This window comes from Dipodomys ordii, unplaced genomic scaffold, assembly GCF_000151885.1.
Source record: "Dipodomys ordii isolate 6190 unplaced genomic scaffold, Dord_2.0 Scaffold17, whole genome shotgun sequence".
Lineage (NCBI taxonomy): Eukaryota > Metazoa > Chordata > Mammalia > Rodentia > Heteromyidae > Dipodomys > Dipodomys ordii.
The window spans coordinates 17,624,411-17,636,910 of NW_012267233.1; the positions used below are offsets into that span (position 1 = coordinate 17,624,411).

General features: G+C 37.0%; 1 pseudogene; it reads right to left on the reverse strand.

Moving 5' to 3' along the window:
- Positions 1 to 6,678: 6,678 nt before the first annotated feature.
- Positions 6,679 to 7,832, reverse strand: LOC105982729 (annotated as a pseudogene).
- Positions 7,833 to 12,500: the final 4,668 nt, after the last annotated feature.

A 12,500-nucleotide genomic window follows, 5' to 3' on the forward strand; every position in this document is an offset into this window, starting at 1 on the left:
GGAGGAGGATGCAATGCTTGGTAAGAAATGTACGCATTATCCTGCCCATGTAATTGTAACCCCTCTGTACAGTATGTTCACAAATAAAATTAAATTTAAAAAAAAAGCATGACCATTAATTTGGGAAAGGGTTGGATAATAAGGAACTAACAGAGAACTAATTATATATAATTATACTTTGTGTTAAAGGCTTTGAAAGGAATGAGATATTGTGATAATTCAGGAGATCTACTTTGTATAGGACACCAAGGAAAAAGAGTGGCCTTAAGCTGAAATGTAAAACACAATAATAAAGGGGCTGGGAAGGTGGCTTGCATGCATGAGGCCCTGGGTTTGATTCCTCAGCGCTGCATACACAGAAAAAGCGAGAAGTGGCACTGTGGCTCAAGTGACAGAGCACTAGCCTTGAGCTGAAAAGCTGAGTGACAATGCCCAGACCCAGAGTTCAGGCCTCATGACCGGCAACCACCCCCCAAAATAATAAAGAAGTGTATGTATGCATACATATATACAAGTACATATATATATATATATATATATATATATACAAGTGTATGTATACATAATATACAAGTATATCTATGTATATACACACATATATGTATATATGTATACATACACACACATATATATGTGTATATATATATATATATATATGTAGAAGGTAGAAGGTATTTGAGAGCTAGGACAGAAAAAACCTAGATGAGTTGGACAGAAAAGTATGAGGCTCTTAATCTGGTGATTTGTTTTTTTAATTAGCATACATATGATAGGGGAGATTTTTTTTTTTTTTGGTTTGGTCATGGGGCCTGAACTCTGGGCCTGGGCGCTGTCTCTCAGCTCTTCAGCTCAAGGCTAGTGCCCTACCACTTGAGCCACAGTGCCACTTCCGGCTTTTTTGTTTTTGCTTATGTGGTGCTGAGGAATCAAACCCAGGGCCTCAGGCATGCAAGGCAAGCGCTCTACCACTGAGCCAACTTCCCAGCCCCCGAGGCTCTTAATCTGGAATGATCCAGTAGCAAATCATGTGGGAATAATTGTGTGGTATGAAAAAAGCATAAGGTCAATAGATAACTTATAAAAGTCAATGATATAAAAGAATGCTTTCAAAGTATTCACTTGGTATCACGTATCCAGTTGCTTAACAGCTGTGTTTTGACCCTTTCAGCAATTGTTGACCTTCTTGGTTTAATTTGCTAACACATCCTTGGGTGGTTTGCTGCTGCTTGAGTTGAAGAATTGCATACTGGCTTTGCACCTGAAGTGATCATAAAAATCTTAGGCTACTGGTAGGGGGTTTCTCTTTTATTTCTTCTTTCAGCTTTTTGTTTTGTATGGCCTTTTGTTTTTGTCTTAGCTTCCTTTTCAATCTTTAGCAGCATTTTATAGGGAAAAGAACTATTTCCATGAGTAAATTACGTAAATAAATGGAAGCTCAGATTTTCTGCAAAGAGCATGTGGATGTTTGTTTTGCCAGACTTCTTTGTACCTTGTATGTCGTTCTCTAAATTAATCTGCTAAATATTTAGTATATTTTATACACTGTTTCCAAAGTATGTATACTCTATTTTTGCCATAAATTATTTGTCTTTGAATTTTAATATCTTATAAACATCAAAATTTCTTTTGGAATTAATCCCAGCAAAGATGAAAATGTTCCATGCAAGTTACCTAGAAAAAGACACATCAAATCATCCAGTAATTAAGAATCTATTTGCCAGTATAAGAGGTCTAACATTTCAAACAATAATTTGAAATAATCAGATTTCATCAAGCCAAAAAAGTTTATGTTAAATTCATAAAGAACAACATGACAGAAACAGTACAATTTTAGAGAACTCTCTGCATATTGTATCTGCTAAAGCTGTAGAAAAGGGATATTTTGATGTGTAGTAGAAAGTTTTCTTAAAATTATTTTTATCAAAAACCTTGTGGTATACAAAGAAACATTAGAGACAGTGAGCAAATTATGAGAAAGATTGGTAGTTTTCTTTATTATGCCAGGCGAAACATTGCTAAATTAATGCCCTACATTTCTTCAAACACTTAGATCTCCTGTTCTTCTTCCAGATCCCAAATAAAAGCAAGTGAACTGATACATTAAGAGTTCAGTGTGACTGCTCATTTCATTTTGTAGAGTCATCCCATGCAAGGAGAAGCCTGCTCCTGATGCATGGAAGGGACATTGAGTCACTTTAAGAAAAACAAAAGATGGTGAGTGGTGAGGAAAATGAGTCTCTTTCAGACCTTTTTGTCCCATTTGTGAGAGTCTTGGTTTAAGAGTACCATTAAGATGTTAGCTGTTCTCAACTTGTTGTAAAAAAGCTTTAGTTCTGGTACCTCACATAATTTTCCCTGGGGCAATATCACTTCTCTGGATAAAAAAAAAAAAAAACTTTGAAAACATTCAACTCTATAGACAGAAAAAAATAGCATTTCTTCCTAAAATTACTTTTATTGACAAGCATATCATGGAATAAAAAAAGAACTTCAGTTTGTGTAGACATCTGGAATGGAATGCAGGAATGATCTTTTGTATTTCACAAAATAATGCCCCAAATTATCTCCATTCGGTCTCTATTTCTAGATAGTAATCAAGAGGCACATTATAGAAGGGGGACACCAACAGTTAGAAATTGTGGAGAAAGCAAACCTGGAGCTCACATAGGGGCAGATGTGAGCTTGCTATGTAATCTGTCATGGCACAGCACATACTAACATGGATGCCTTTGTGTGGCTACTGTGCTGAAAAATCACTGTGGACCACTGTGAGCGTGGAGGAAAAGATGCACTTCTTTAAGAGGAGTGTTTAGAAATATCTCAGAGAGTAGAGTGAGGTTGTCATGTGATGGATATTTAAAGGGCCATTATAGTCTGCCAAACACTGAGACGTACCAAAAGCTTATTGTACATAGATGAAGATAGATTGTAAAGGGTCATTACATAGTGGGAAGACAGCAGCAAAATATGCTAGTATTTCTCAAACATTACCCTGTTGAACCTTATGTTTTTTTTTTCTGGTTATTTAAACTTGACAAAAACTTGGTATGTTTCTGTAAAGTTCACTGTTTCCATTATTATATTTATTATAATTGCTATCGTTGCCCCACTGTGAAGAGGAAGAGTCAGGCTAAGTATGTCCCTGGGCTTACTCAGCTGGTAAGCAGAAGAGAGGAGATTCAAAGCTAGGCTTTACTTGAGTGACTACATGAATTTTTTTAACTTCTCTGTTAAACTGCCTGGACCGGGGAAGAGAAGGATAAGAGAGACACAGAGTTTGGCCTTTAGAAGGAAATGTGGAGTGGAGGATCGCTTGCTTGAGAAAGGGACTCCCTAGTGAATCCCTACTGTGTTTTCCCCCCTATAAGGGTTTTTTCCTATACATGTTTTCCCCAACAATTGAAGTGTAGGAGGAAATTATTGTGAGAAGTTGCACAGTCTAGAGCTGCTCAGGAGCAAGAGACCCAGAGGATGAGAATTTGAAGCAAGCCCTGACAGAAACTCTCCTAAGACTCCATCTCCAATTAACCAGAAAAATTCTTGAGTGGAGGTGAATAAGAAAGGGGAATGAGTATGCGGGTCCCTGAGGTAAAGCCCTGGTACCCTGGTACCAGAACAAACACAAAATAAAATCGAGCAAAACCAGAACTAGTCTGGTATACGTTCACTGACCATTTAAGGGCAATGAAATCTATGCAAAAGTCTATAAAATGGAGATGAATGTTTGGACTTCACTTTTTTTTAATATGAATTGACTTAAAAGAACTCATTTTTTGCACAACAATGATACATAAGATCATAGATACAAGTACATTTGAAAGGAAAGGACAAAGAACAATATGGTGATTCTTCATTGTGGGATTAGTATCAAATGGTTCTTTCTAGAATGCATCCTCCTTCCAAAATGGTTCCCCTCTTAGGCATAGCACTAAGGTTATTGATGCTGATAGTGATCAGGACCTTCTGACAAAATGGGTTGGGTCCTGGTTTTTTGGTTTTGTGAAAAGAATTGGGGAATTCCCAAGCATCTCTGGATTCCAATCATGACTCTGCCTCTTGGATCTTGGACAAATCATTTAATGACTTTATTCTCAATTCCCTTATTGGTGACATGAGAAAAATAACTCCTATAATGAAATGATTATTTTATGACAGAGTTCAACACAGAGTAGGCAATAAAATATTGGCTGCTATAGATATTGCCACTGATGTTTAACTGTGTAATTTAGAAACGGAAGTTTTTATGGTGTAGTATTTATACCGCATTAAAGTAGGGAATATGGTATGTTTTGGATGTAGTGGAAGATAAAGAAACAAATGGGATAGAAATGAAAACCCATCAAATTGCTGTTTATTTGTTTATCGGATGCTGCAGTTGACTTACACTTGGGGATCATGTGTGCTGATGAGAGATAAATTTGAACAGCTCTAAAGACTAATTTTCATTCTCCTTTGGTAGCATAGCAGAGAGCTGGCTCAGCTGGATTAAGCCAGTCTGCTAAGACATAGCAAGACCTTCAGCTGATGTCAGCATTCTGGGAGGACACGGCCAATATGTAGAACTTGGTCTTAAGTAGACATAACTGCCAGCATTGTACCTGGGATTTGAAAACCCTTTGAAATATATTTTATTTTTCAGAGAAGCTAGGTGTTATAACTACTTGCTCTGTCTTGGAGTGCGAGCTTAGCTAGTCATGCTTGCTAGCTCGAACAGTCACCTTCTTCCTGGAATTGTGCCATCGTATATGATTCTATGTCAGACCTATAGTACAGAATAGTTGAAACAAAGTACATATTCTTCTGCTTCTCTTCTTCTCAGTTTTATTTTCCAATGAATTCTATATTACATACAGCATTATTATGGTGTATCCACGAACCTCTCACATGACATAAACCAAACATACATCTTTATAGTCTCAACTGCAAAATATTCTCCCTATTAGTGGCACCAAAGCCCCAGATCAACCTCCGGTGAACAAGCACAATGAAATAAATTGCGGGCAGAATGCCCATGTTTTCTTATTTCAATTCTTTTCCCTTTCTTTTTGTTCTTTTGAAAAGTTTTGCATGATTCATGTTAGATAAATGCCTATATGATTTGACTGTCCCATTAATTTCATGATAGGCCCTGCTGATTTTAGCAAGGGAAGGACCCATCCCATACTTGGGAATAAGTGGACAGAAAGTGAGTGGCCTCCCCTCCCCAAGGGCCAGAATAGAGGCAGTAGGGGTTGTGGCCATCTCTGGAAAACAGCTGTGGGCAGTGTAGTGACAGGTTCATAAGTCTTTAAGACAAAGTCATATTTTGGAGGAGTCCTGCATTAGACAGGAAGATATATTTGTGTGCTACACTCAGCCATTGCCCTGAAGCAGCCTAAGGGAAATATAGCATAAATGTGTGTGTGTGTATGTGTGTTATGTGTGTGTGTGTGTGTGTGTGTGTGTGTGTTCTACTGGGGTAGCAGCTGGATCCATTAGCCATGCTCCAGGCAGCAGATGTTAGGGGTGTCTCTGACTGCTGCAACTATAAGATGGCAATGACCTAAAAGATGATCTGATCTCTGCATTCTACTGTGACATTTCACCAATCATTATCCTGCTTCCATGCTGGCCTCCATATTACTTCCTGAACACATCAAATCTGCTCTTGCCTTACAGCCTTTGCTGTGATTTCATATACCCCACTGCAAAAGTCCTTTTATTGGAGTTGCCACCCCTGACCATTCTATTCAAAATAACACACTTGCTGTTCAATCACACAACATCACAATCTTTATTGTTCTCTGTTGTATTTGTCTGGGCTTTGTATCTCAATTAGAATGCAGGTTACAAGAGCAGGCCTTACCTTGGTTCTCTAAAAATGGACTGTACCTAGATAAGTGTCGATCACAATGACATATCTGCTCAGTAAATATTTACTAAGAGCCTAGTATCTATCTATCTATCTATCTATCTATCTATCTATCTATCTATCTATCTATCTATCTGTTCTAAATCAATTCTCAAGTTTCAATCAATCCATATAATTGCCCTTACCTACCAGAAGGGAGATCTATTTCTTTAAGACATATTCCAGTAAGAATTATATTTGAAATCTACTGAAGAAGCTCTACCAGGGACATAGATGACAAAGATACTTACTGATTTTTAATTTCATGAGACAAGCCAATGGAAAATACTACTACTTTGGTTTTTTGTTTTGTTTTGTTTTGTTTTAATTCTGGTCCTGGGGCTTGAATTCAGGGTTTGGGTGCTGTCCCTGAATTTATTTTGCTCAAGGAAAGTGCTTTGCTACTTGAGCCACAGCTCTACTTCATTTTTTTGGTAGCTTAGTGGAAATAGGCATCTTACAGACTTTCTTGCCCAGGCTGGCTTTGAACCATGATCCTCACATCTCAGACTTTTGCGTGGCTAGGATTACAGGCATAAACTACCAGCACCCAGTAATTTTTCATCTTTTCATAATTTTCCTCTTCAACTTTGTTTACAAAGTTTTAAGCCTTCTTAGCCTTCTAACAGTTCAAGAGAGTCCAGTGGATAAATCAGTACGAATTCCTTACTTAGATAATAACACCATTTTAGTTTGCCTTGCTTATAATTGTGTAGTTGTTCTCTGGATGTTGTATCCTCTGTCACCACCATCCCTACGTGACCCCCTTCCCCCTCGCATTTTGTCTTTCAATCTTTTTTTTCAAACAAGTAATTCTTTAATTCCTCAAATGGAATGTTTATTTTAAATTCCATGTGTTCTTGAACCCCTAAATCCTCAGACAGCCTTCTCAGCTGGTTTACCCTGAGTTCATTTTCTTTGTTATGACAACCTCCAATGAGGATGTTTGTGTAGAGTGACTCAGCTGCCTTCTTATCCAGCAATTTATCAAAGGCTCTGTTCTGCAATGGGTGATTCTTTTCAGGCCTGAACTGGCCAATGGAAACCAGTAAATATCCTGGGGTTTTCTGTTTCTCATGTAAGAGGATGTCCAGAAATGTCTGTACATCACAAGGTGGATAAACAATGTTAGTGCAATGCCCAACCATCCACAGTGCAAGAATATGGTATACGGCCCAAGAAGAATTCACCATGACCACATTGCTACAAGAACCAACAAGCCCATAAATAAAGGCAAATAAATAGTAATATATGAGTTTTACTTTGCTGAGAAAAGGATTCCTGGTAATGAAGCCTGCATTATTAAAGCCAACACTTTGATTCTTCACCGCAGACAGCATGTCAGTGCTGATAGTAGGGTAATGAACATAACTTCCAACTCGGCAACCTCCTACATACTTAAACAGAGGGAATGTGAATGTGTAGCCCATGGAATCAATGTAAACATCAGGAACATGCTGCATCAGCGCCTCCCAGCCAAGGGCAATGGAGCCAAGACTTTGGCCCAAGAGTGTGGAGTGAAGGTAGTGTGAATCTTCCACAAGGTAACATTTCTTTAAGAACATGAATTTCACTGGATGAATTAATCTGATGTTAAATCTTCTGAAAGCACCTTCTAGTATCTCTTGACCAGTGACATTAATACCACCAGTATAAACAATGTATACTGCCTCAGGATACCTATTTTTTCTGAAGGGCTCTCAAAGTACACCATAAAACTCTCTCCTCCTCCACCAGCATTGCAATATGGATGAAAAAGTGCTTTCTCCCACTTTTGCTGGTTGATAATGACATTTTCATCCTTTGTGGCATCAATCTGATTCCAAATAACAAGGACTAAACATACACATAAAGCTCTACATACAATTAGTCCTGGGAGGAACAATGAATAAAAAAAATGCAATAACTCACACAAGCACCAGTTCCCAGTGGTAGCTGCCATCTTCAGCCAACCCAGTCTTTTTTAAAAAAAATTTTAAACTAAACGAGCAAGGAAGCAAAGATTTGTTGCTATTGTAATGATAAAGTCAGTATACTAGACATTTTAAAGACAAAGTAAGAATAATACTGAACTTAATAATTTTTTGTCATTGCTGTACTGCAGTTTAAACTCAGGGCCTCTCATTCACTGAGTTCCCTGTTTGTCTGTTATTCTACCAGTAGAGCCATGCCTCCAGTTTGGCTCTTGGCAAAATTCGTCTTCTTTCTTGCCTATGCTTTTGGAGCTGGTGACCCCATTTGATTTTTAGTTTCTTTGCAATTCAAGGACTCTACTAATTAGGATCTTAGACTATGTTAATAACCTCATGGAAGGCAATCCATTCTTTCAGATTGTTATAGTTGATGTTAAATGAAACATAATCTAAGCTTGATTCTTTTGATTCACCACTGGAAACCTCTTTCACACACTCAGTCTGTTACTGTTTATCATTATTTCTTACTTATAATACTCTCAGCCATTTTCCATTTGTGTGAATGTGTTTGTGTGCCAGCCAATTCAGATTCAATTTTAAAGCAGGATTTGTGTATACCACAGGATTTCCTTAGTGCCCTAATTATGTAATGAAACACAAAGAAAATCAATCAGTTCCTCTGGCATGGGCTGGTTGTTATAAACTCATGCTGTTTATTGCTAGTGTCTGGGTTTCACTGAAATATTTTTCAGTATGCTTCGACTATTTTGATTACTGACCCTCAATCACACATTTTTTAAGGAAATCAACAATAGCTTTGCAGTTTTCTACTTCTTTATTCTTCTGTTTTAGCCATTCCTGATTGTAAAATGACATGTAACATAAAATTATATGTTTGCATTCACAATATTAGTTCTTTTTAATATATGTAGCTTTCTAGTAATTTTATTCATAAAAATACAATGCAATACCATAGATAAAACCCTCTGTCCTATAAAGTGATCTACGCTTTCTGATTTGGAAGTATATTAATTTCATCAGGGGAAAAAAAGACATAGAGTTGGTCAATGCATTAGTTTCCTCAGTAGCTGTAATAAAGAGATGAAACTTTAGTGTCTCAAACCAATAGAAATGCTTTTAGCCAAATTTCTGGTAACCCGGAGTAAAAAATCAAGGTGTTGGTAGAGTAACTCTCATACTGTATCATGTTGTGGAGAATACTCTCTTTATTTTCTTGTTTTCACTTCTGGGAGTTGATAGCCATTATTGATGTTCTTTGGGATATAGCTATGTCACTCCAATCTCTCTGATATCACATGTATTATCTCTCTATGTCACTATAACCTCTTATATCACATGGCATCCTTCTTGTGTATTTTTTGTGTTTCCTCTTCTTTCTGTTGTAAACAAACTATTTATTGGATTCAGGGCCTAGCATATACATATTCTGAACATCAACAAATTACCAATTTCAAAGTAAGATCACGATCCCAGGTATCAAGGGTTAGGACTTCAAAATAATTTTTTGGAGGATGTGTTGCTACCTACTATAGTCATTTCCCAAGCTGTGAATCTTTATCTAGTCACAGCTCTGACAATATGCAAAAATGACAGTAAGGGCCTTAGTGTGTAGCCCATGTTTTTCCCCTCTGTAGAGTTTGACTGTTTCCTATTGGGGGGCAATAATTTTGTCTTAATTAATTTTAACTCTAAGAGACTGTTTAAATCAGTGGTATGCTGGTAAATTGGCTTGTAAGAAAAAGCTTTCATGCATATTGTTGCTAAGTTGCATGATGTAAATGAGTATTACCATTGTAGTAACTTTCATGATATCCATGATTTCAAAACTTTTGTAATAGGATTTGTGAAGAAGTATGGTTGGTTTTAGCACACAGCTGAATTAGTTAATCAATTTGCTTCCTGGCAGTACATAATGTTCTTTCAATGTTATTGGAACAATAAACATAAATATCTTCCAGAAAAATACGCAAAGTGAAGCATTCACTACCAACAAATTTAACTATTTTTAAAATGAAAATAAGGCAGCATAAGATAGCATATATAAAGTCCCCAGCTATTTAAAAAGTCATATTCCTTAAAGTTGGTGAAGATGTAATGAGTTGGGATTACTCACACACTTTTAGTGGCTCTTTAAATTTTAATGGAAAATTAACAGAAAATAGAGAGAGGAAAGGTAGGTGAACGCAGTCATAGTATTCAATGTACATGTGTGAAAATGGGGCACAGATGAAGAGGATGAAGGGGAGACATTGATGAAAATGCATTGTGCTGGTAAACTGACATGCTGAATTGAAACCCTTTTATACAGGGATAATTAACTAAATAGAAGAAAATGATTTTAACATAAAGATTCATCTTTGGGTTTAAAAAGGTGACATGGGCCAGTGTGGTGGTACATGCTTGTAATTCCAGCTGCACCAGGCAAAAGCAAGAGATACTAACTAGCAAACAATAAGAGCATAATGTCTGGAGGTATGGCTCAATGGGAGGCCCTGAGCTCAATCCCCAGTAAAATCACAAACCAAACAAAGAAAAGCAAAACAAGATGTGAGGGAAAGGGTAGGTAGGAGGACAAGAGAATGACATGAAAGGTTACTCTGATCAAGATGTAGATTTTAAATTGTAATCCCCTACAAACATCTGAGATAAAAATAAATTAATCAATAGTAAAGCAAAAAGATGTGTAAGTCTATAATACAAATGTAGATTCCTTCTGATCTGATTATCTCTTCAGCTTCATCCAGTAGCTTTCACTTCTCTTTTGAGCTCCAAATACACTAAACTTTCTGCCATTTACAAAATAGGTAAGTACCCTCCCAATGACACATAGAATTTTCCCCCTGTACTTTCTCCTTGCTGACATTTGTCTGAAGACTCCTCAGGCCTTTTGTGTAGGGGACTTTTCCATAGAACTCTATCCAAAACGGTTCTTCTTCCATTCCTCTTTTTACCTTGCTGTGCATTATTTTTCTAACACATCACTTTGTGTTATATTGCATGCTATTTGTTTTGTTTCCTCGTGCCATATGATGTGTACAAACGAGGACGTCTCCTGTAGAATTGTTGTTGTTCTTTTCTTTTTCCTCATGTGGTATAGTTAAAGCTTATTTTCTGACTTGAATCTATGCTGAAAAAAAAATTTTTTGGGGGGGGGTCGGTTATGGGGCTCGAACTCTGGGCCTGGACTCTGTCCCTCAGCTCTACAGTTCAAGGCTAGCATTCTGCCACTTGAGCCACAGTGCCACTTGTGGGTTTTGGAGATAAGAGTCTCATAGACTTACCTGCTAAGGCTGGCTTTGAACTGCAATCCTCAGATCTCAGCCTCCTGAGTAGCTAGGATTACAGGCATGAGCCAAAGGTGCCCAGCTGTGCTAGAATTTTTGAGGGTAAGGAATCTACTTACTTTCTGGTCCATCATATGAAAAAAGAATGTGTCTGGCAATAGTAGGCCTTCAATGTTACTTATGGAATAAACATGTTACTTATGGAATAAATATAATAGGCAAAATTTAAAATGATGTGTAGATAAATACAGTATCTACAATGTGTAGATAAATCATACAAAAGAATATGTTTAAGTATTCTAAGCTATAATATTCCATGTTAAAAAAATCTATTCAGCTAGATGTTATAATACAACTACAAATTATAGAGAGAATAAATGTGTTCTTATTCAGTAATCCTAGTAGATTTGAATTAGGATAATTCACTGTATGAATGTTCAAGACCTTTAATATTGTAAAAATGAGCCAAAATTCTAGCATTAAGTGCTTTTCTATATCACAGATCAAGTGATATTCTGAGTAAATAATATATTTAACATCTGTCTTAAAAGACAAAAAGGGTAAGATAAAAGGTAAAAATAGGTTTGTGAAGGTGGCTCAGTGGTAGAGTGCTTGCCTCACATGCATGAGGCCCTGGGTTCGATTCCTCAGCACCACATAAACAGAAAAAGCCAGAAGTGGAACTGTGGCTCAAGTGGTAGAGTGCTTGCCTTGAATTGAAAAGCCTCTCAGAGACAGCACCCAGGCCCAAAGTTGAAGCCTCACAACAGACAAAAAAAAAAGATAAATCTAGATTTGGCTCCCTTGACATCATGTTATTATAACCCTGGTTTGGGCAGTATTGAAATTTGAACTTGCAGTTTTGAGACTTGGACTCTCAGTAGTAAGATTTGAACTAATAGCCTTATACTTACTAGGCTGATGTTCTAGCACTTGAGTGATGACTACAACCATTCATTGAGGTCACTTAATTTTTTAATAGGGTAATGTGGTTTTGTTTGGGTAACCTCAATCCTCCTTATCTTTGCTTGCTGAGTAGCTGGGATTACAGGTGTAAACCATTATGACTATGCTACAATCTTTTATACACCATCCTTAAAACAAAAATATTAAGTACAGTTCGTTAAATGCTAGAAGAAAGACAAATAACTCTTATGGTAAGCATTAGTACTCACCAAAATTACTGATTTTCCTTAAGTACATGCCCCCTTGAAATTATGCATGACCATGTATCTTCCCTGGCCAATGACATATGGATAGAAATGATGAAAATTCCCTTTGGACCCAGTTATTTGTTGCTGAGCGTCATACCTTTAATGCTATTATCTCAACCTTCTTAGATATTGAAACATCACATCCAGAAGAAAGGAGCTACATGAGATAATGAAGTCT